Source organism: Arachis hypogaea, chromosome 9 (genome assembly GCF_003086295.3).
Source record: "Arachis hypogaea cultivar Tifrunner chromosome 9, arahy.Tifrunner.gnm2.J5K5, whole genome shotgun sequence".
NCBI lineage: Eukaryota > Viridiplantae > Streptophyta > Magnoliopsida > Fabales > Fabaceae > Arachis > Arachis hypogaea.
In genome coordinates this window covers 96984509-97007400 of record NC_092044.1, presented here as the reverse complement: position 1 = coordinate 97007400, position 22892 = coordinate 96984509, and the positions used below count along the sequence as shown (strand labels likewise).

Sequence of the window (22892 nt, the reverse complement as noted above, 5' to 3'; positions counted from 1 at the left end):
TAGAGTTAGAGATTAGAGAATCAGCCAACAACTTCCAATTAAAATTGACATTTGAGTATTCCAACTCAAGGTTCTTCTCTTAATCAACCCCCAATAAAGTTAGGAAACTACTCAATTGACATGAATATAACGTTCACAGGCATATAAAGAGAATAAAAGGAAGACATGATAAACAATAACTGAAAATTAATTAAAAATAAAAATAGTACTTTGCATTAATAAATCCCAAAGATGATAAACATACTTATCCAAACAGGGTTAATGGGCAAATAAAAGAGTAAAGGAATAAGAAAGCAAACTAGAATAATGAAACTTCAACGGAGGTAGTGACTCTTCTCAATATCCAAAGCAAAAGCATAAAAACTAGAAATCTATGAATGTGAAGAAGACCTTAAGGAAGAGTGATTTTTCTCTAAGATTCTGATCTAAAACTAAAAACTATCCGCATGAGAATGTCTGTTGAGTCTCTGCTTGTCCCCTGGCTCTAGTCTGTGTTTCTAGGTCGAAAACTGGGTCCAAACTCAGCCTAAAATTGCCCCAACATTTTCTGTGATTTCTGCAAGTGGCGCATGTCACGCATACGCGTCAGTCACGCGTACGTATTGCTGGTCAACTTTGCGTGTCACGTGTATGCATTAGGTACGCGCATGCATTGCCGTGCAAACTCGCTTTTCGCGCGTACGTGTCAGGTGCGCGCACGCGTCGATCCTCGCTGGTCAACTCCTTAGTTTCTTGTGTTCCTTCTATTTTTGCTAGCTTCCTTTCTATCCTCTATGCCATTCCTGCCCTATAAAGCCTGAAAACACTTAACGCACAGATCACGGCATCGAATGGTATAAAGGAAAATTAAAGTACACAAATTAAGGGTTTAGGAAGCAAGTTTTCAACCATAGAGTAAAATTGGGAAGGAATTGTAATATCATGCAATTTGTATGAATAAGTGTGCAAAGACTTGATAAAAACACTCAATTGAGCACAAGATAAATTATAAAATAGTGGTTTATCAACCTCCCCACACTTAAACATTAGCATGTCCTCATGCTAAGCTCAAGCAGACAAAAGAATGAATAGGGGAAAGTAAGACTCATGAAATGCAACCTATATATGAATGCAACTATATGCTAAGATGTTTCTATCTACTTGGTTAAAAGTGAACATATTCTCCAAGACAAATATGAATCAAATTCCACTAATTCAAATCATACAATAAGAAGCAAGTAAACTTGTAAGAAAATAGCTCATGAAAGCAGGAAACATAAAGTCAAGCATTGAACCCGCACTGGAAGTGTATATGCACTCTAATCACTCAAGTGTATAGGGTAATCCACTCTAGTATCCTCTATTCATGCGTTCTAAAATTTGTTCTTCATCTAACCAATCAACAAATATTTAGTGCCACATGCAAACATCATGAGGTCTTTTTCAAGGTTGTAATGGGGCTTCGGTAAGGATGAAGATACATGTATGGCCAAGTGAGCTAAAAATTGAATCCTTGACTAACCTAAGTTCTCACCTAACTCACACATATTTCCTATGCTTCTAAAATCATGCCTAACTACCCATAGTCTCACGTTTGTGTTTTTCACCTACTCATGTATTTAAATGTTCTTCTATTTAATCTCATATGCATTGATCTTTTATTAAACTTAGCATTGGGGTAATTTTGTCCCCTTATTTATTTATTTACTTATATTGTAATTCATAAATTATTATTATTTTTTGGCTAAAAATATAAAAGTAAACATAATATATCAATGCACATGGATTTTTAATTTTTCTAGTCTCACATGAGTAGGTACCCAAATTCCCAATATTTTATCAATGAAACCCTGTACACTTTCATCAACCCAAGTTCCCAATATTTTTTCACTTAAGGCTAGTGATGTGGTAAAATATAGAACAAATGGGGATTAAAAGGCTCAAGGTGGCTAACAAATGTGGTTGAAAGGGTAGGCTATTTGGGATAAGTGGTGCACGAAATTGTGATCATCAACAATGGCGCCAACAACTTGGTAGCGCTCTCAAACGTGAATCACACTTTGTCACAACTTCGCACAACTAACCAGCAAGTGCACTGGGTCGTCCAAGTAATACCTTACGTGAGTAAGGGTCGAATCCCACGGAGATTGTTGGTATGAAGCAAGCTATGGTCATCTTGTAAATCTCAGTTAGGCGGATTCAAATGGTTATAAAGGTTTCGAATTTTATAATAAATAAAACATAAAATAAGATAGAGATACTTATGGATCATTGGTAGGAATTTCAGATAAGTGTATGGAGATGTTGTGTTCCTTCTGAATCTCTACTTTCCTGCTGCTTTTATCCAATTCTTCTTACTCCTTTCCATGGCAAGCTGTATGTAGGGCATCACCATTGTCAATGGCTACATCCCATCCTCTCAGTGAAAATGGTCTAAATGGTCTTGTCACAGTATGGCTAATCATCTATCGGTTCTCGATCATGTCGGAATAGAATCCATTGATTCTTTTGTGTCTGTCACCACGCCCAACAATTGCGAGTTTGAAGCTCGTCACAGTCATTCAATCCCTGAATCCTACTCGGAATACCACAGACAAGGTTTAGACTTTTCGGATTCTCAAGAATGGCCGCCAAAGGGTTCTAGCTTATACCACGAAGATTCTGATTAAGGAATCCAAGAGATACACGCTCGGTCTAAGGTAGAACGGAAGTGGTTGTCAGTCATGCGTTCATAAGTGAGAATGATGATGAGTGTCACGGATCATCACATTCATCATGTTGAAGTGCAACGAATATCTTAGAACAAGAATAAGCTGAATTGAATAGAAAATAGTAGTAATTGCATTGAAACTCGAGGTACAACAGAGCTCCACACCCTTAATCTATAGTGTGTAGAAACTCCACCGTTGAAAATACATAAGTGATGGTCCAGGCATGGCCAAATATCCAGCCCCCATAAACGTGATCAAAGGATCATAAGGTGAACCAAAAATAATCCAAAGATGTCTAATAAAATAGTAAAATGTCCTATTTATACTAGACTAGCTACTAGGGTTTACAGAAATAAGTCTAAGTGCAGAAATTCACTTCCGGGGACCACTTTGGTGTGTGCTTGGACTGAGCTTGAGCTTTACACGTGCAGAGACTTCTCTTGGAGTTAAATGCCAAGTTGAAACATGTTTTTGGCGTTTAACTCTGGTTTGTGACGTGTTTCTGGCGTTTTACTCCAGAATGCAGCATGGAACTGGCGTTGAATGCCAGCTTGTGTCATCGAAACTCGAACAAAGTATGAACTATTATATATTTTTGGAAAGTCCTGGATGTCTACTTTCCAACGCCATTGAGAGAGTGCTATTTTAAGTTCTGTAGCTCCAGAAAATCCATTTTGAGTGCAGAGAGGTCAGAATCCAACAGCATCAGCAGTCCTTTGTCAGCCTCCAATCAGACTTTTGCTCAGGTCCCTCAATTTCAGTCAAAAAATATATGAAATCAAAGAAAAATACACAAACTCATAGTAAAGTCCAGAAATGTGAATTTTGCATAAAAACGAATAAAAACATCCCTAAAAGTAGCTAGATCCTACTAAAAACTACCTAAAAACAATGCCAAAAAGCGTATAAATTATCCGCTCATCACGACACCAAACTTAAATTGTTGCTTGTCCCCAAGCAACTGAAAATCAAATAGGATAAAAGAAGAGAATATACTATAAATCCCAAAATATCAATGAATATTAGTTTTAATTATATGAGCGGGACTTGTAGCTTTTTGCTTCTGAACAGTTTTGGCATCTCAGTTTATCCTTTGAAGTTTAGAATCATTGGCATCCATAGGAACTCAGAGTTCAAATAGTGTTAATTGATTCTCTTAGTTAAGTGTGTTGATTCTTGAACACAGCTACTTTTATGAGTCTTGGCCGTGGCCCTAAGAACTTTGTTTTCTAGTATTACCACCAGATATATAAATGCCACAGACACATGATTGGGTGAACCTTTTTAGATTGTGACTCAGCTTTGCTAAAGTCCCCAGCTAGAGGTGTCCAGAGCTCTTAAGCACACTCTTTTTGCTTTGGTTCACGACTTTAACCACTCAGTCTCAAACTTTTCACTTGGACCTGCATGCCACAAGCACATGGTTAGGGACAGCTTGATTTAGCTGCTTAGGCCTGGATTTATTTCCTTGGGCCCTCCTATCCATTGATGCTCAAAGCCTTGGATCCTTTTTACCCTTGCCTTTTGGTTTTAAGGGCTATTGGCTTTTTTTGCTTGCTTTTTCTTTTTCTTTTATATTTTTTTCGCAAGCTTTTGTTCTTCACTGCTTTTTCTTGCTTCAAGAATCAATTTTATGATTTTTCAGATTATCAATAACATTTCTCTTTGTTCATCATTCTTTCAAGAGCCAATAATTTTAACATTCATAAACAACAAGATTAAAAATATGCACTATTCAAGCATTCATTCAGAAAACAAAAAGTATTGTCACCACATCAATATAATTAAACTAATTTCAAGGATAATTTCGAAACTCATGTACTTCTTATTCTTTTGTATTAGAAATATTTTTTATTTAAGAAAGGTGAATGATTCTTGGAATTATTCATAGCCTTAAGACATAGATACTAGACACTAATGATCATGTAATAAAGACACAAACATAGACAAACATATAGCATAAAAACCAAAAAATAGAGAAATAAGAATAAGGAATGAGTCTACCTTAGTGATGGTGGCGTCTTCTTCTTGAAGGACCAATGATGTCCTTGAGCTCTTCTATGTCTCTTCCTTGCCTTTGTTGCTCCTCCCTTATTGCTCTTTGATCTTTTCTAATCTCATGGAGAATGATGGAGTGCTCTTGGTGTTCCATCCTTAGTTGGTCCATGTTATAACTCAAGTCTTCTAGAGAAGTGTTGAGTTGTTCCCAATAGTTGTTTGGAGGAAAATGCATCCCTTGAGGCATCTCAGGGATTTCTTGATGATGAGCTTCCTCGTGCGTCTCATGAATGGGCTATCTTGTTTGCTCCATCCTCTTCTTAGTGATGGGCTTATCCTCTTCAATGAGATTATCTCCTTCTATGATAACTCCAACTGAGTAGCATAGATGGCAAATAAGATGAGGAAAAGCTAGCCTTGCCATGGTGGCGGACTTTTTGGCTATTTTGTAGAATTCAAGAGAGATGACTTCATGAACTTCTACTTCCTCTCCAATCATGATGCTATGGATTATGATGGCCCGATCCATAGTAACTTCGGATCGGTTGCTAGTGGGGATGATGGAGCGTTGGATGAACTCCAACCTTCCACTAGCCACAGGCTTTAGGTCTAATCTTCTTAATTGAACCGGCTTGCCTTTTGAGTCTCTTTCCATTGAGCTCCTTCCACACATATGTCCATAAGGACTTGGTCCAACCTTTGATCAAAGTTGACCCTTCTAGTGTAGGGGCGTGCATCTTCTTGCATCATAGGCAAGTTGAATGCCAACCTCACATTTTTCGGACTGAAATCTAAGTATTTTCCCCGAACCATTGTAAGATAATTCTTTGGATTCGGGTTCATACTTTGATCATGGTTCCTAGTGATCTATGCATTGGCATAGAACTCTTGAACCATTAGGATTCCGACTTGTTGAATAGGGTTGGTCAGAACTTCCCAACCTCTTCTTAGGATCTCATGTCGGATCTCCGGATACTCATTTTTCTTGAGCTTGAAAGGGATCTCAGGGATCACCTTCTTCTTGGTCACAACTTCATAGAAGTGGTCTTGATGGACCTTTGAGATGAATCTCTCCATCTCCCATGACTCGAAGGTAGAAGCTTTTGTCTTTCCTTTCCCTTTTCTAGAGGTTTTTTCGGCCTTAGGTGCCATAAGTGGTTATGGAAAAACAAAAAAGCTATGCTTTTACCACACCAAACTTAGAATATTGCTCGCCCTCGAGCAAGAGAAAAAAGAAGAGAAGAAGAAGAAGAAAAAAACGGAGGAGAGGGAGAGAGGTGTGTATTCGGTCAAGGGGGAGAAGATAGGGTTGTGTTGTGTGAAAATGAAGAAGGATAGAGGGGTTTATATAGTAGAGGGAGATGGGTTAAGGTTCGGCCATATTGGGTGGGTTTGGGTGGGAAAAGGGATTTTGAATTTGAAGGTAGGTGGGGTTTATGGAGAATAGTGGATGGATGTGAGTGGTGAAGAGGTGATGGGGAAGAGAGATTGAAGTGATTGGTAAAGGGTTTTTGGGGAAGAGTGTTATTGGATTGTGTGAAGAAGAGAGAAGGTGAGTTGAGGTAGGTAGGGATCCTGTGGGGTCTACAGATCCTGAGATGATCCTGTGGGGTCCACAGATCCTGAGGTGTTAAGGATTTTATCATCCCTGCACCAATGAGGCGTGTAAAATGCCCTCTGCATGCAATCCTGGCGTTCAATGCCAGATTGATGCTTGTTTCTAGCGTTGAACGCCAGTTCCATGCTTGTTTTGGGCGTTCAACGCCAATCTGCAGCATGTTTCTGGCGTTAAACACTAGTCTACAGCATGTTTCTGGCGTTGAACGCCAGTTCCATGCTTGTTTCTGGTGTTTAATGCCAGCTCTCTTCAGGGTGTAATCCTAGCATTTAAATGCCAGATTGTTGCTTGTTTCTGGCGTTCAACGCCAGATTCATGCTCTGTTCTGGCGTTGAACGCCAGTCAGATACTCCTTACTGGCGTTCAAACGCCAGTAAGCTCTTCCTCCAGGGTGTGCTATTTCTTCTGCTATTTTTGATTCTGTTTTTAATTTTACTATTTTTTTGTGACTCCACATGATCATGAACCTAATCAAACATAAAAGAAAAAAAATAAAAATAAAATTAGATAAATAAAAATTGGGTTGCCTCCCAATAAGCGCTTCTTTAATGTCACTAGCTTGACAGTGTGCTCTCATATATATATATATATATATATATATATATATATATATATATATATATATGTGGAGCTTCACAGGTGATCAGGTCAATGTTGTGGACTCCCAACACCAAACTTAGAGTTTGAATGTGAGGATTCAACACCAAACTTAGAGTTTGGTTGTGGCCTCCCAACACCAAACTTAGAATTTGATTGTGGGGGCTTTGTTTGACTCTGTATTGAGAGAAGTTTTTCATGCTTTCTTTCCATGGTTGTAGAGGAATATCTTTGAGCTCTAAGCACAAGGTAGTCCCCATTCAATTGAAGGACTAGCTCTCCTCTGTCAACATCAATCACAGCTCCTACTGTGGCTAGGAGGGGTCTTCCAAGGATGATGCATTCATCCTCCTCCTTTCTAGTGTCTAAGATTATGAAATCAGCAGGGATGTAAAGGCCTTTAACCTTTACTAACACGTCCTCTACCAATCCATAAGCTTGTCTTACTAACTTGTCTGCCATTTGTAATGAGAATGTGGCAGCCTGTACCTCAAAGATCCCTAGTTTCTCCATTACAGAGAGTGGCATAAGATTTATACCTGACCCCAGGTCACACAGAGCCTTTTCAAAGGTCATGGTGCCCATGGTACAGGGTATTAAGAATTTACCAGGATCTTGTTTCTTTTGAGGTAGAGTTTGCTGAACCCATGTATCTAGTTCACTAATGAGCAAGGGATGTTCACTTTCCCTAGTCTCATTACCAAACAACTTGGCATTCAGCTTCATGATGGCTCCTAGGTATTGAGCAACTTGCTCTCCAGTCACATCTTCATCCTCTTCAGAGGAAGAATAGTTTTCAGAGCTCATGAATGGTAGAAGGAGGTTTAATGGAATCTCTATGGTCTCTATATGAGCCTCAGATTCCTTTAGGTCCTCAATAGAGAACTCCTTCTTGTCTGGGAGACATCCCATGAGGTCTTCCTCATTGGGATTCACGTCCTCCCCTTCCCCTCTAGGTTCGGCCATTTTAATTATGTCAATGGCCTTGCACTCTCTTTTTGGTTTCTCTTCAGTATTACTTGGGAGAGTACTAGGAGGAGTTTCAGTGATTTTCTTACTCAGCTAGCCCACTTGTGCCTCCAAATTTCTGATGGATGACCTTGTTTCACTCATGAAACTTAAAGTGGCCTTAGACAGATTAGAGACTATGTTTGCTAAGCTAGAGGAGCTCTGCTCAGAATTCTCTGTCTGTTGCTGAGAAGATGATGGAAAAGGCTTGCTATTGCTGAGCCTATTTCTTCCACCATTGTTAAAGCCTTGTTAAGGCTTCTGTTGATCCTTCCATGAGAAATTTGGATGATTTCTCCATGAGAAATTATAGGTGTTTCCATAAGGTTCACCCATGTAATTTACCTCTGCCATTGCAGGGTTCTCAGGATCATAGGCTTCTTCTTCAAAAGATGCCTCTTTAGTACTGTTGGATGTATTTTGCCATCCATTCAGACTTTGAGAAATCATGTTGACTTGCTGAGTCAACATTTTGTTCTGAGCTAATATGGCATTCAGAGCATCAATCTCAAGAACTCCCTTCCTCTGAGGCGTCTTATTATTCACAAAATTCCTCTCAGAAGTGTACATGAATTGGTTATTTGCAACTATGTCAATAAGTTCTTGAGCTTCTGCAGGTGTTTTCTTTAGGTGAATGGATCCACCTGCAGAATGGTCTAGTGACATCTTAGAGAACTCGAATAGACCATAATAGAATATATCCAGAATGGTCCACTCTGAAAGCATGTCAGAAGGACACCTTTTAGTGTTGGCCATGTGTGCATCAATTGTCCCGTGGCGGAGGCTATGTGGGCCAAGTCACAATCGAATGTCGTGGGCGCTTGTGTTGCTGAATGCACTATAAGGCTAGGGTATGCGCTTCTTCTAACACCAATTGGTTTTAGTCGAGCTGGTAGCGCCTGAGGTCCTACAAGTGGTATCAGAGCCAAGGTCACGAGTTCGATTCCCAGCGGGAGCAATTGCTGAGGGGGAGATTGTTGGCCATGTGTGCATCAATTGTCCCGTGGCGGAGGCTATGTGGGCCAAGTCACAATCGAATGTCGTGGGCGCTTGTGTTGCTGAATGCACTATAAGGCTAGGGTATGCGCTTCTTCTAACACCAATTGGTTTTAGTCGAGCTGGTAGCGCCTGAGGTCCTACATTTAGTCATCTGCTTGTATCTTTCCCAAGCTTCATAGAGGGATTCACCATCTTTCTGTTTGAAGGTCTGAACATCCACTCTAAGCTTGCTCAGCTTTTGAGGAGGAAAGAACTTAGCCAAGAAGGCCGTGACCAGCTTATCCCAAGAGTCCAGGCTATCTTTAGGTTGTGAGTCTAACCATGTTCTAGCTCTGTCTCTAACAGCAAAAGGGAAAAGCATGAGTCTGTAGACTTCAGGATCTACTCCATTAGTCTTAACAGTCTCACAGATCTGCAAGAGCTCAGTTAAAAACTGGTAGGGATCTTCTTATGGAAGTCCGTGGAACTTGCAGTTCTGTTGCAGTAGAGCAACTAATTGAGGTTTCAGCTCAAAATTGTTTGCTCCAATGGCAGGGATTGAGATGCTTCTTCCATCAAACTTGGAAGTAGGTGTAGTATAATCACCAAGCATCCTTCTTGCATTATTATTTTCGGCTGCCATCTCCTCTTCCTTTTCGAAAATTTCTGTAAGGTTGTCTCTGGATTGTTGTAATTTAGCTTCTCTTAGTTTCCTCTTCAGAGTCTTTTCAGGTTTAGGGTTTTCTTCAACAAGAATATTCTTGTCCCTGCTCCTGCTCATATGAAAAAGAAGAGAACAGAAAATAATAATAATAGGGATCTTCTTTACCACAGTAGAGAGATTCCTTTATGTTAGTAGAAGAAGAAAAGAATAGAAGAGGGAAAAAGTGAGAATCCAAACACAAGGGGGAAGAGTGAGTTCGAACTCTTGAGATGATGAGAAGTGTTAGTAAATGAATGAATAAATAGAAAGAGATGAGAAAGAGGGGTTTTCGAAAATTAACTTAAAATAAAAGAAAAATATTTTTGTTTTTATTTTAAATTAAAGTTAAAATTCGAAAACTAAGAGAAGGAATAAAATCAAAATTAGAATTTGAAATAATTAGTTAATTAAAATAATTTTGAAAAAGAGAGAGGTAATTTTCGAAAATTAGAGAGAGAAAAGTAGTTAGGTGGTTTTGAAAAAGATAAAAAATAGTAAAACAAACAAAAAGTCAACTAGTTAGTTGAAAAAGATTTGAAAATCAATTTTGAAAAGATATTAGAAAAGATTTTTGAAATTAATTTTGAAAAAGATATGATTTAAAAAAGATATTTTGAAAAGATATGATTGAAAAAGATATTTTGGAAAAGATTTGATTTTTAAAATTAAAATTGATTACTTGACTAACAAGAAACTAAAAGATATGACTCTAGAATTTAAATATTGAATCTTTCTTAACAAGAAAGTAACAAACTTCAAATTTTTGAATCAATCACATTAATTGTTAGTAAAGTTTTCAAAAATTTGAAATGAAGTTAAGAAAAAGATTTTGAAAAATATTTTTAAATTTTCGAAAATCATAAAAGAAAAATGAAAAAGATTTGATTTTTGAAAAAGATTTTGAAAAGATAAGATTTTTAAAATTGAAAATTTGACTTGACTTATAAGAAATAGCTAAGTTTTAAAAATTTTTGACTAAGTCAACTCAAATTTTCGAAAATTATGAGCAAAATAAGGAAAAGATATTTTTTTATTTTTTTGAATTTTTAATGAGGAGAGAGAAAAACACAAATATGACCCAAAACATGAAAATTTTGGATCAAAACACTTAATGCATGCAAGAACACTATGAATGTCAAGATGAACACCAAGAACACTTTGAAGATCATGATGAACATCAAGAACTTATTTTTGAAAAATTTTCAAGAAAAGAAAAACATGCAAGACACCAATCTTAGAAATTTTTCATATATAGACACTAAGAATTCAAAAATGCATATGAGAAACAACAAAAAACACAAAACAAGAAAATATCAAGATCAAACAAGAAGACTTACCAAGAACAACTTGAAGATCCTGAAGAACACATGCATGAATTTTCGAAAAATGCAAAAGTTTTTAAAACATGCAATTGACACCAAACTTAAAAATTGACTCAAGACTCAAACAAGAAACACAAAATATTTTTGATTTTTATGATTTTATGATTTTTTTTTGTATTTTTCGAAATTATTTATTTATTTATTTATTCATTTGAAAAAATGCAAACAAAGAAAAGAATTTTTGAAAAATTTTTGAAAACTTTTTGAAAATAAAATTACCTAATCTGAGTAACAAGATGAACCGTCGGTTGTTCAAACTCGAACAATCCTCGGCAACGGCGCCAAAAACTTGGTGCACGAAATTGTGATCATCAACAATGGCACCAAAAACTTGGTAGCGCTCTCAAACGTGAATCACACTTTGTCACAACTTCGCACAACTAACCAGCAAGTGCACTGGGTCGTCCAAGTAATACCTTACGTGAGTAAGGGTCGAATCCCACGGAGATTGTTGGTATGAAGCAAGCTATGGTCATCTTGTAAATCTCAGTTAGGCGGACTCAAATGGTTATAAAGGTTTCGAATTTTATAATAAATAAAACATAAAATAAGATAGAGATACTTATGTAAATCATTGGTAGGAATTTCAGATAAGTGTATGGAGATGCTGTGTTCCTTCTGAATCTCTGCTTTCTTGCTGCTTTCATCCAATTCTTCTTACTCCTTTCCATGGCAAGCTGTATGTAGGGCATCACCGTTGTCAATGGCTACATCCCATTGATGGAGTGCAGAAGCTGGTGAATTAAAAATTTATTAAAATAGTTACGTTGCAAGTATAGTTCTTAACTCACCGAAAATCTGCCTATCAATTTAGAAATATGTCACTGAAAGTTTAAATTAAAATTACTGGGAGTTTTTAGTCCCAGGTCGTCTCCCAACGAGTTGCAGAAAAATGTGCTGTTTTATTAATCAAATATTCCAGAAAAAAAAAGAGTTGAGCTAAGTAAATTGGGATTTAAATTGAGGAATTTTAAATAATAAAAATAAGAGGCCTTGACTGGGAATTGATTGGTTAGAATCTCTATCATTGATAGTGTGATTGTAAGATTAATTTATAATTAATAGTTGTTCTATTTGGTTATCCCTTACTAGGTAAGAGAAAGTCAAACAAGTGGAAATGCCAGATCTGTTCACAAGTTGCAACCCACTTAGTTCAAAGGGATTGGCGTCGGTGACAGGATAGCAATCCAACATTCAACCCAATTACAAATTTTTCTTTCAATCCTTCCAACTCAAGAGTTCCTTTTAATCAACTTCCCATCAAGTAATAAAACTACTCACACATTGTAAATAAAGAATCCATGGCACATGAAAGGGAATTAAAAGAAGACATGATTATTGGAATGGAATTTAAATTAAAAAGAAATAATCCTTGCATTAATTAATCATAAAAATATCTGAATGACAAAATTGAACATAACAAAGAACATGGAAGAATAAAACCAAGTTAAGAGAACAAACTAGAGTGATGAAGTCTTGATGAGGAAAATAACTCTTCTCAATGTTCCAATGCTAAGATCAATTGAAAATTAAAATTCTTAAAACTAGAGTGAAAAAAACCTAAGAGAGTCAAAAACTAGATCTAAAAAAAACTTAATGAATGTTTTCTCTGTTGTTTCTGCATATTCTCTGACTCTGGTCTGCTGTTCCGGGCCGAAAACTGGGCCGAAATAGGGTCCAAAATCGCTGGTTTCAGATTCTACAGTTTATGCAGATCGCGCATGTCACGTGATCGTGTCGTCCATGCGGACGCGTCGCTGGCGCTTTTCCTCTTCACGCGTTCGCGTCGTCCACGCTACCGCGTTGCTTGTGCTTTCCAATCCGCGCGGCCGCGCAAGCCATGTGGCCGCGTCACTGCGATTTGCGCTCCTTCGCGTGGTCGCGTGAGCCATGCGACCGCGTCACTTTTCGCTGGTTATCTCCTCAAACTCTTGTGTTCCTTTCATTTTTTCTAGCTTCCTCTCCAATCTTTGTCTCATTCATGCCCTATAAAGCCTGAAACGCTTGACACACAGATTATGGCATCGAATGGAATAAAGGAGAATTAAAATTAAATAATTAAAGTCTCTGGGAAGCAATTTTCAAACATGTAATAAATTCAGGAAGGAAATATAAATGCATGCTAAATTGATGAATAAGTGGGTAAGGATCACGACAAAACCACACAATTAAACACAATATAAACTATAAAATAGTGGTTTATCAACCTCCCCACACTTAAACATTAGCATGTCCTCATGCTAAATTGAAGGAGACAAGGAAATAAGTATGAACATGCAGAAACTCATGAAATGCAATGCAATCCTACATACATAAATAAATGCAACTATATGATTATTATCCACTTGATCAAAAGTAAATAAGCCCTTCAAAACAATTACAAATCAAATTCCACTAATTCTATCATCATATAATAAAACCGATAAAAGTGCAAGAAGATAGCTTATGAAGGCTGGAAATATGAAAATTCAAGCATTGAACCCTCACTGATAATGTATGTACGCTCTAATCTCTAGTGTATAGGGTAATCACTCTATTCTTCTCTAGTCATGCTTTCTAACTTTTGTTTTTCTCCTAACCAATCAACAACAGTTAATATACCAACATCATGAGGTCTTTTCAGGGTTGTAATGGGGCCAAGGTGCAGGTAAGGATATACATATGGCTAAGTGAGCTTTATAAATTGAATCTTTAATTAACCTAAGCTCTCACCTAATATACATATATTCTATATACTTTTAAATTCATGCCTAGCTACCCATAATTCCCTTTTTCAACCCATACTCATGTTTCAACCTTGTATTTTAATTCTATCATATATGCATTGATCTTTGAATTCTGAATTTAACATTGGGGTAATTTTGTCCCCTTATTTATTGAATATTTTTTTTGAATAAATAAAGCTTATCAATGCACATAGATTTTTCATTTTTATATTTTCACATGAGTGGGTATCCAAATTTCCTTTAAATTTTCATGACACATTCCCTTAACAACTTCTGTTCCCACAATTTCCCATACTTAACTAGCACACACAATTCTATCTTAAGCTAACCAAAGATTCAATTTCGGATATGCAATTATTTTTCAGCTTAAGGTTAGTAATGTGGTGAAATATAGAACAAATGGGGTTTTAAAAGCTCAAAGTGGTTAACAAGGGTAATTGAAAAGGGTAGGCTTGATTTGGATAAGTGAGTTTAAACAAATAATGGCCTCAATCATGTGCAAGCATGTAAATATAATAAATATTGGACATATAAGATAAAACAAAATATAGATTACAATCATAGAGAAGTAAACACACAAGAATAAAATAATTATGGTTAAATAGTGTAACCATACATAAAGGCTCAAATCTTTCACAGGTTGTGTGTTCTTTAGCTCAAACATCATGTTCCAAATACAACTCAAGCAGATTTATCATAAAAATTTTGAAAAAAATTAGTGAAATTTTGTTCCAAAGATAGATTTTTTTAAAAGAAACTTATTGTCTTTTCAATCAAGTAGAACATGCATGCAACTATCCTAACCTATGCAATTTATTCTATTCTATAAAAGAAAGAAAAAATCTAACTAAAATATCCTAATTATTGGTGTCAGAGAAGAGAATTTACCTCCGGAAGTCAGGTACTGACCGACCTCCCCACACTTAAGGCTTTGCACCGTCTTCGGTGCCATCTGTCAGGAACAGGGGTGGGCTGGTGGCAGTATCTCCACAGTCGGGACCAGTATGGCTCTCGGTGCTGGTAAAAGAAGTGGAGTCCGGGGTGTCTGAGTCTTTGAAGCGTCCCTTGAGTAGCTCCTTGAGGTGTTTGAATCGGCGCTCGTTACGGCGCTCTCTCATCTTTGCTTTTTGTTCATGCCGATCCAACTTTTCAAGTATCTGCTGGAGCACTTTCTCAGTGGTAGATGCTTGTGGTGTTGAAGAAGGAATATCTTCAACCGGCTCAGTAGGCTGGCTTGTAGTGGCTACTGAAAGTCTGAGGTATTTCCCATTAGGGACATATTGATCATCCCGTGGAAGCATGACTTTGGTGTCCCCAGCTCTACAGGAGACTCCGGCTGCGGAGACAAGATTTGAGACCAAAGCGGGAAAAGGTAAGTTGCCCGCGATTTGTACATGCTCCATAGCATGCTGGATGTGTCTTGAGAGATTCAGAGGTTGCTCTGTAAGGATGCACCATAGTAGAACAGCCATGTCCGCAGTGAAGGAGGACTCATGAGTGCTTGGAAAGACGTAATGGGACATGATCTGTGCCCATACGCGAGCCTCCAAGGTAAGTGCGGAAGCCAAGATTCCCTTAGGGCAGTTGCGGTGGTATCCGTAGATCCAACGGCTGCCAGGTAAAGCAATGACTCTGAGAACGGAGTCCTAGTCAAATTGGTATCTCTGGCGCTGAAGGGTGGCTTCTTGAAAAGCGTCCATTCCTTTTGGAATAGGGGAAAGACTCAGAACTTGCTGAATGGCCTCTTCTGTAATGGGACTTGCTTCTGCCAGACATAAACAGACTGTAGGGTTGGTATATAGAAGTTGGAGTAGAACTCAACTACCCAAGAAAGATTGACCTGCCTTGGCTGTCTCCGTAGGAAACCCCATTGTCTTCGCTCAATTTGTGGCTCAACAAAGGTGGCAATATTGGGCGGGAGGATGAGAAGGTATTCATTGTTATAGTTTCTTTCTGCTAGGATAGGGAACATCTGCTCACAGTAGCGATTGAGAAATCGCGCAGTGTCCTTTGCTGGAAAGGCTTTCTCTTTGTCGTCAACCTTTATTATCCTCTTAACTCTTTTTGTTGAGGGCTTGACTGTGGTTGAAGAAGGCTCTGCCACTAATGCTCTTTTAGTTCCTCTTCTTGCTGATAGTTTGGAAGTAGCTTTCTCTTGTCCTTTCTTGGTGGCCATCTTGAAAGAAGGGAAGAGAAAGAAAATTAAATTCATAGAGATAGAGCAAGGAAGAGGGTATTGTAAGTGATAGTCGATGCACAATAAAGATAAATGGCATGAACACATGGTCCGGATTACATGTGAAAAGCTCATCAATGGAAATATAGCAAGTGCATGTAGGACAATGGAATGCAAGAGGTTTATTGGCATGCAGGCAAAGGCATGAGTAGCATATATCAAACATTCAATGTCCAAGTTAGGTTACCATTTGTAACAAACTAACTATCATGTTTGTATTGACAATTAAATTTAAATAATAAAATATGAAAGGGAATTTGTGAAAAGCAAGCATTGCAGAGTAGAGTAAAGTAATATAGAAAAGTGCATAGTGCTATATGGGCTTTTTCACAAATACATGGCATGCATGGTAAACAAGATATAAAAAGTATAGAATTGAACATGCAAGCAATCCCTTAAATAGGAAAAAAATAATTGTCAAACAATTTGCAATAATCCACAAGCATATAATGAGGAATGATGACTCAAAAAGTTTCTAACACCATGTAAAAGAAGAAGAAGGAAAAATAAAGAAGTGAAAAGAAAAAGAAAAGAAAAAGAAAATAATAATATATATACATACTATAATAAGAATGATAGAAAAGAGAAGAAGGAAGAAGAAGGTAAAACCTTGTTAATAGTGGTGAGAGAGGGAGAAAGTGAAAGGTGAGGTAGAAGGGGAAAGGGAGAAAGAAGGAAGAAGGGGGAAAAAGAAAAAGTAGGGTTTGGAGAAGAGAAAGATAAGATAAATTGGCTTATTGGGTTGAGTTGTGCGGCGTATGCGACGCGGCCGCGGAAGTCATGCGTTCGCGTGGATGCGTGTCAGGAAGGGGGGCGCGATCGCGTTGGTCACGCGGTCGCGTGACCTACATTGTGCTGCTGGCGCGAGTGCAGCCTCGCTCCAGCACAACTCTCTGTTCAATATAATTCAATTGCCAAATTAAGGTGACGCGATTGCGTGGGTCATGCGATCGCGTGAGTGTGCATCAGAAATTAATTGACGCGGCCGCGTCGGCGACGCGGTCGCGTGACCAGGATTGTGCTTCCAGCACCAATCCAGCACCACTCTCGCACAATATAGCATTGTGCACCCTTTTACGTCGAAAATGCAGGGCACGCGGCCGCGTGGAGTACGCAGTCGCGTGGGAGGCCATGATTTCCATGCGACGTGGTCGCGTGGAGTAAATTGTGCCTTTGGCACGACTCTAGCGCTGCTCCTGCGAAACTTTCTGTTCATTTTTATTTTTCTTTACTCCCCCTGCCACGCGGACACGTTGCTTGGGCGATCGCGTCGCGCGGCGAAATTTTTTTTTTTTAGAAAGATAAAGATATGTAATTGAAAGAGCACGAAAGCACTAATAAAGAGAATAGTTATTTAAGGAAGAAAAACTAAAAGTGAAGAAAAGAACGATCATACCGCGGTGGGTTGTCTCCCACTAAGCACTTTGCTTTAACGTCCGTAAGTTGGATGCTCCACTAGCTCAATCTGTTGCTATGTAGGGATCTTCCAGGCGGAAGATCTCAAGCTCCTTGCTCTTCTGCACCTTCTCACCATGGTATAGCTTCAGACGGTGTCCATTGACCTTAATAAGTTCAGAACTTGAAGGATGGCTTAGGTGATAAACTCCGTACGGCTCAGCCTTCTCTATTCTGTATGGACCTTCCCATTTTGATCTCAACTTACCGGGCATGAGCCTCAGTCGAGATTTGTAAAAGAGAACAAAATCTCCAGGTTGGAACTCTCTCTTCTTGATGTTTTGATCATGCACAGCTTTCATCTTTTCCTTGTATATTCTGGAGTTCTCATAAGCTTCTAGGCGAAGGTTCTCCAGTTCCTACGGTTGTAACGTTCTTTCAGCTCCAGCATTCTCAATCCCCATGTTGCACTCTTTAACTGCCTAGAAGGCTTTGTGTTCGATTTCAACTGGGAGATGACAAGCTTTTCCATAAACTAAGCGGAAGGGACTCATCCCAATGGGTGTCTTGTATGCTGTTCTATATGCCCACAGTGCATCTTGTAGTCTGGTGCTCTAGTCTTTTCTGTGAGGCTTTACTATCTTTTGCAAGATACGTTTAATTTCTCTGTTTGACACCTCGGCTTGCCCATTAGTTTGGGGATGGTAAGCTGTTGCAACTTTATGGATTATCCCATGCTTCTTCATCAATCCTGTTAGTCTCCTGTTACAAAAATGGGTGCCTTGATCGCTCACGATCGCTCGTGGTGATCCAAAGCGGCATATAATATGGTTTCTCACAAAGGAAACAACAGTGTTAGCATCATCAGTGCGGGTAGGAATTGCTTCTACCCATTTGGAAACATAATCTACAGCTAACAATATATAAAAATATCCACTTGAATTTGGAAATGGACCCATGAAGTCAATGCCCCAAACATCAAAAATTTCACAGAAAAGCATATATTGTTGAGGCATCTCATCCCTCTTGGATATGTTACCAAATTTCTGGCATGGGTGACAAGATTTACAAAACTCAGCAGCATCTCTAAAAAGAGTAGGCCACCAGAATCCACAGTCTAAGATTTTTCTAGCTGTTCGTTGAGGGCCAAAATGTCCTCCACTCTCAGATGAGTGACAGGCCTCTAAAATGGACTGGAATTCTGATTGAGGTACACAACGTCTAATTATCTGGTCAGCGCCACATCTCCATAAATATGGGTCATCCCATATATAATATTTAGACTTGCTTTTCAGCTTGTCTCTTTGATGTTTAGAAAAATGTGGAGGAAATGTGCGGCTAACTAAATAATTAGCACTAGGTGCATACCAAGGGACTACTTCAGATACTGCTTGCAGGTTGTCAAAAGGAAAATTATCATCTATAGGAGTAGAATCATCCTTAATATGTTCAAGGCAACTCAAGTGGTCTGCAACTAAATTTTGAGTACCACTCCTATCCTTGATTTCTAAATCAAACTCTTGTAACAGCAGTATCCAACGTATAAGTCTTGGTTTGGATTCCTTTTTAGCCAATAGATACTTTAGAGCTGCATGGTCCAAATACACTACTACTCTAGTACCAAATAAGTAAGCCCGGAATTTATCCAGAGCAAAAACAATAGCATGTAGCTCTTTCTCAGTAGTGGTATAATTGGACTGGGCAATGTCTAAAGTCTTAGACGCATAGGCAATAACAAAAGGATTTTTACCTTCACGCTGAGCCAGTGCTGCTCCTACTGCATGGTTGGAAGCATCGCACATGATTTCAAATGGCTGACTCCAGTCGGGTCCTCTCACAATTGGAGCTTGAGTTAGAGCAGTCTTTAGCTTATCAAATGCTTGTTTGCAATCCTCACTGAACTCGAACTCAATATCCTTTTGTAGTAATCTGGATAAGGGAAGTGCCACCTTACTAAAGTCCTTAATAAATCTCCTGTAGAAACCTGCATGGCCAAGGAACGAACGGACTTCCCTCACAGAAGAGGGGTAAGGTAAACTAGAAATAACATTCACCTTTGCTGGGTCTACAAAAATGCCATTATTAGATACCACATGTCCCAATACAATCCCTTGCTTTACCATAAAGTGACATTTTTCGAAATTCAATACAAGGTTTGTATTAATACATCTATCTAATACTCTAGATAATCTATCTAAGCAAAGGTTAAAAGAATCACCATAAACGCTAAAATCGTCCATAAAAACTTCCATACAGTCCTCAATAAGATCAGAGAAAAGACTCATCATGCACCTTTGGAAAGTAGCTGGTGCATTGCACAAGCCAAAGGGCATTCTTTTATAAGCATAGGTTCCAAAAGGACATGTAAAAGTAGTCTTTTCCTGATCCTCAGGAGCTATATGAATCTGGAAATAACCTGTGTAACCATCTAAAAAGCAATAATGTGATTTACCTGACAGGCGATCCAGCATTTGATCAATGAATGGAAGTGGATAGTGATCCTTACGAGTAGCTTGGTTGAGACGTCTGTAATCAATGCAGACTCTCCAAGCATTCTGAACTCTAGTTGCTATGAGCTCTCTATGCTCATTTTTCACTGTAGTGACTCCGGACTTCTTGGGCACCACTTGCACTGGGCTTACCCATTCACTGTCTGAAATGGGATATATGATATCGGCCTCCAATAGTCTGGTCACTTCCTTTTTGACAACTTCCAAGATGCTAGGATTCAATCTTCTTTGTGGTTGACGGATAGGTCTTGCTCCCTCTTCTAAAAATATTCTGTGCTCGCATATTTGAGGGTTGATTCCCACTATGTCTGCCAGACTCCACCCTATTGCCTTCTTATGCTTCCTCAACACATCAAGTAGCTGTTCTTCTTGTTGAGAAGTCAGTTCTCTTGCAATAATAACCGGAAGCTTCTGTTCATCCTCAAGGTAAGCATATTTGAGATATGGAGGGAGAGGTTTCAATTCTAACTTTTGATCATGGACAGGCTCTGGGTTATTTGGGGCTTATGAAAATGGCGAAGTGTCCTCATTGTCAGTTAAGAGGGTCCCCACACTTGGACCTTGTCCAGTGTGCCTCTCTTCAAACTCTTCCTTTTGAACTTCAGCCACACTTTTGTCTATGACATCACATTGGAAGATAGAACGATCTTCTGGGGGGTTGTCAATGACTCCATTCAGATTGAAGATTACTATGCGGCCATCTATTTCAAAGGAGTATGTCCCCGAAAAAGCATCCAATTTGAATTTTGATGTCTTCAGGAATGGTCTTCCAAGTAGGATTGATGATGGCTTATCTGAATCATTATGGGGCATCTCCAAGATATAAAAATCAGTGGGAAATGTGAGCCATTTAATGTTCACCAAAACATCTTCAGCAACTCCAGCAACTGTAATAATGCTTTTATCTGCTAACACAAAACGAGCTGCCGACCTTTTTAAGGGAGGGAGCCTTAAAACATCATATATAGACAAAGGCATTATACTGACACATGCTCCTAAATCACACATGCAATCATAAATTACTACACCACCAATAGTACAACTAACTATGCAAGGACCTGGATCACTACATTTTTCAGGTAATCCTCCCATTAAAGCAGATATAGAACTACCTAAAGGAATATTTTCTAATTCAGTAATTTTATCTTTATGGATACATAAGTCTTTTAGAAACTTTGCATATTTAGGTACCTGCTGAATAACATCAAAAAGGGGAACAGTTACCTCAACCTTTTTGAATATTTCTACCATTTTAGGATCAGGTTCCAGCTGCTTCCTAGGCTTCCTTGCAAGTTGTGGAAATGGAATGGGAGTAGTGTTTTCTGTGGTGCCTGCACCTTTTTGTGCCTCTTCCTGTGGTTGAGCTATCTCTTCTTCGGCTATGTCCTGTATATCCTCTTCCTCTTCAACATCTTCGATTTCTACCACCTCTTCAGCTGAGGCGTATTCTGGTGAGCTTGGTTCCTCCTAATTCCTCTCTTGCAGTGTGGTTCCGGACCTCAGAGTGATGGCATTAATTCCTCCCTTTGGATTGGGTAATGGTTGAGAGGGGATTCCAGTAGTGCTTGAAGGTTGGTTACTGGAATTTTGTGCTGAACCAATTTGTGTCATAAAAGCTTGTAGAGTAGAGGTGAAACCATTCAGACTGGCGTTAATACTGTTCATGATGGTATTTTCCATGGCCAGTTGTCTTTTCTCAAAAGCTTGTAATAATTCTTCATTAGAAGATACAGAAGAATGAGTAAATTGAGAGGTTTGCTGCTGATTGTTCGGTGGTCCTTGGTTTTGCCTCAGGTGAGGTGCTCGGTATGGTTGATTTTGCTGCCTGTTGTTGTAATTATTCCACCTTTGATTTCCCTGATTATCTCTGCCTCCCCTATTATTGTTGTCCCTCCAATTCTGGTTTGAATTGTCCTGCCATCCATGGTTATTATTTCCACTTTGATTGTACCCTTGGTTGGGGCGGTCATAGGAGTTGTGAGTGGATGCCACCATGTTGTCTTCTTGTTGGAGCTGCGGGCATTCATCAGTGTAGTGGCTGTAATCAGCACAAATTCCGCAAATTCTTTATGGAACTAGTTGTTGGTTTTGCTGCGGTTGAGTTTGCTAAGCTTGTTGATTTAACTGCATTTGCTTCAGCAGGTTGGTCATTTCACAGATGCTTCGATTTAGAGCAGCAGTCTCTATGCCAGAAGATACTTCTGCAACGGCCCTTGAACGGCCTTGCTTCTGTCTGTGGTTCCGAGTAGATTCAGCTAAATCACTGATCAATTGCCAAGCTTCATCAGTGGTCTTGTACTTCTTCATAGACCCATTGTTGGCACTTTCCAATGTGGTTTTATCTTGGGGTCTCATACCTTGTGTGACATAGCTGAGTAGCACGATCTTGTCAATCATGTGGTGGGGGCATGCTTCCAAAAGATTATTAAAGCGCTCCCAGTATTCAAAGAGAGTCTCATTGTCATCCTGAACAATTGTAGAGATATCCTTCCTCAGTTTATCAGTAACTTTAGATGGGAAGAATTTCTCCAGGAACTCCTTTCTGAGTGTATCCCAGTTGGATACGTTTGCTAGAGGTTGAGTGTAGTAGCACTCTCTTGCTTTTCCCTCAAGAGAGAACGGAAAAGCTTTCAGCAGAATTGAAGTTTCATCAGCGCCATCACGCTTGACAGTAGAACAGGCTGCCTGGAAATCTCTCAAGTGCTTGATAGGCTCTTGAGCAGGTAGGCCATGAAACTTCGGCATCAAATTTAGCAGTGCGGTCTTTATTTCAAAATCCGTAGCTACCGCCGGATGATGCGCTTGAAACGGTTGCAGTGTAAAATCAGGAGCTCCTTCCTCCTGAATGGTAATTCTTCTAGCTGCCATGTTTTCTGCACGTAAAACAACCGAATCAGTAGAACGGGGGTTGGTTTCTTCCTCAGATTCACTTTCAGATCCGCCCTCAGAGCGGACTAACCTACGCTGTTCTCGCCTTATTCGTGAAATTGTTCTTTCAATTTCAGGATCGAATATTAGCAAGCGCGGATCAGGAAGTGAACGTGTGATTTG

At 39.0% G+C, this 22892-nt stretch overlaps 1 non-coding gene across 1 annotated transcript; it reads left to right on the top strand.

Moving 5' to 3' along the window:
• The first annotated feature begins 22232 nt into the window (after positions 1-22232).
• On the top strand, positions 22233-22340 carry LOC112713230 (small nucleolar RNA R71). Its single transcript, XR_003158204.1, has one exon. It is a non-coding gene; the product is annotated as a small nucleolar RNA R71 (small nucleolar RNA).
• The last annotated feature ends 552 nt before the right edge of the window (positions 22341-22892 follow it).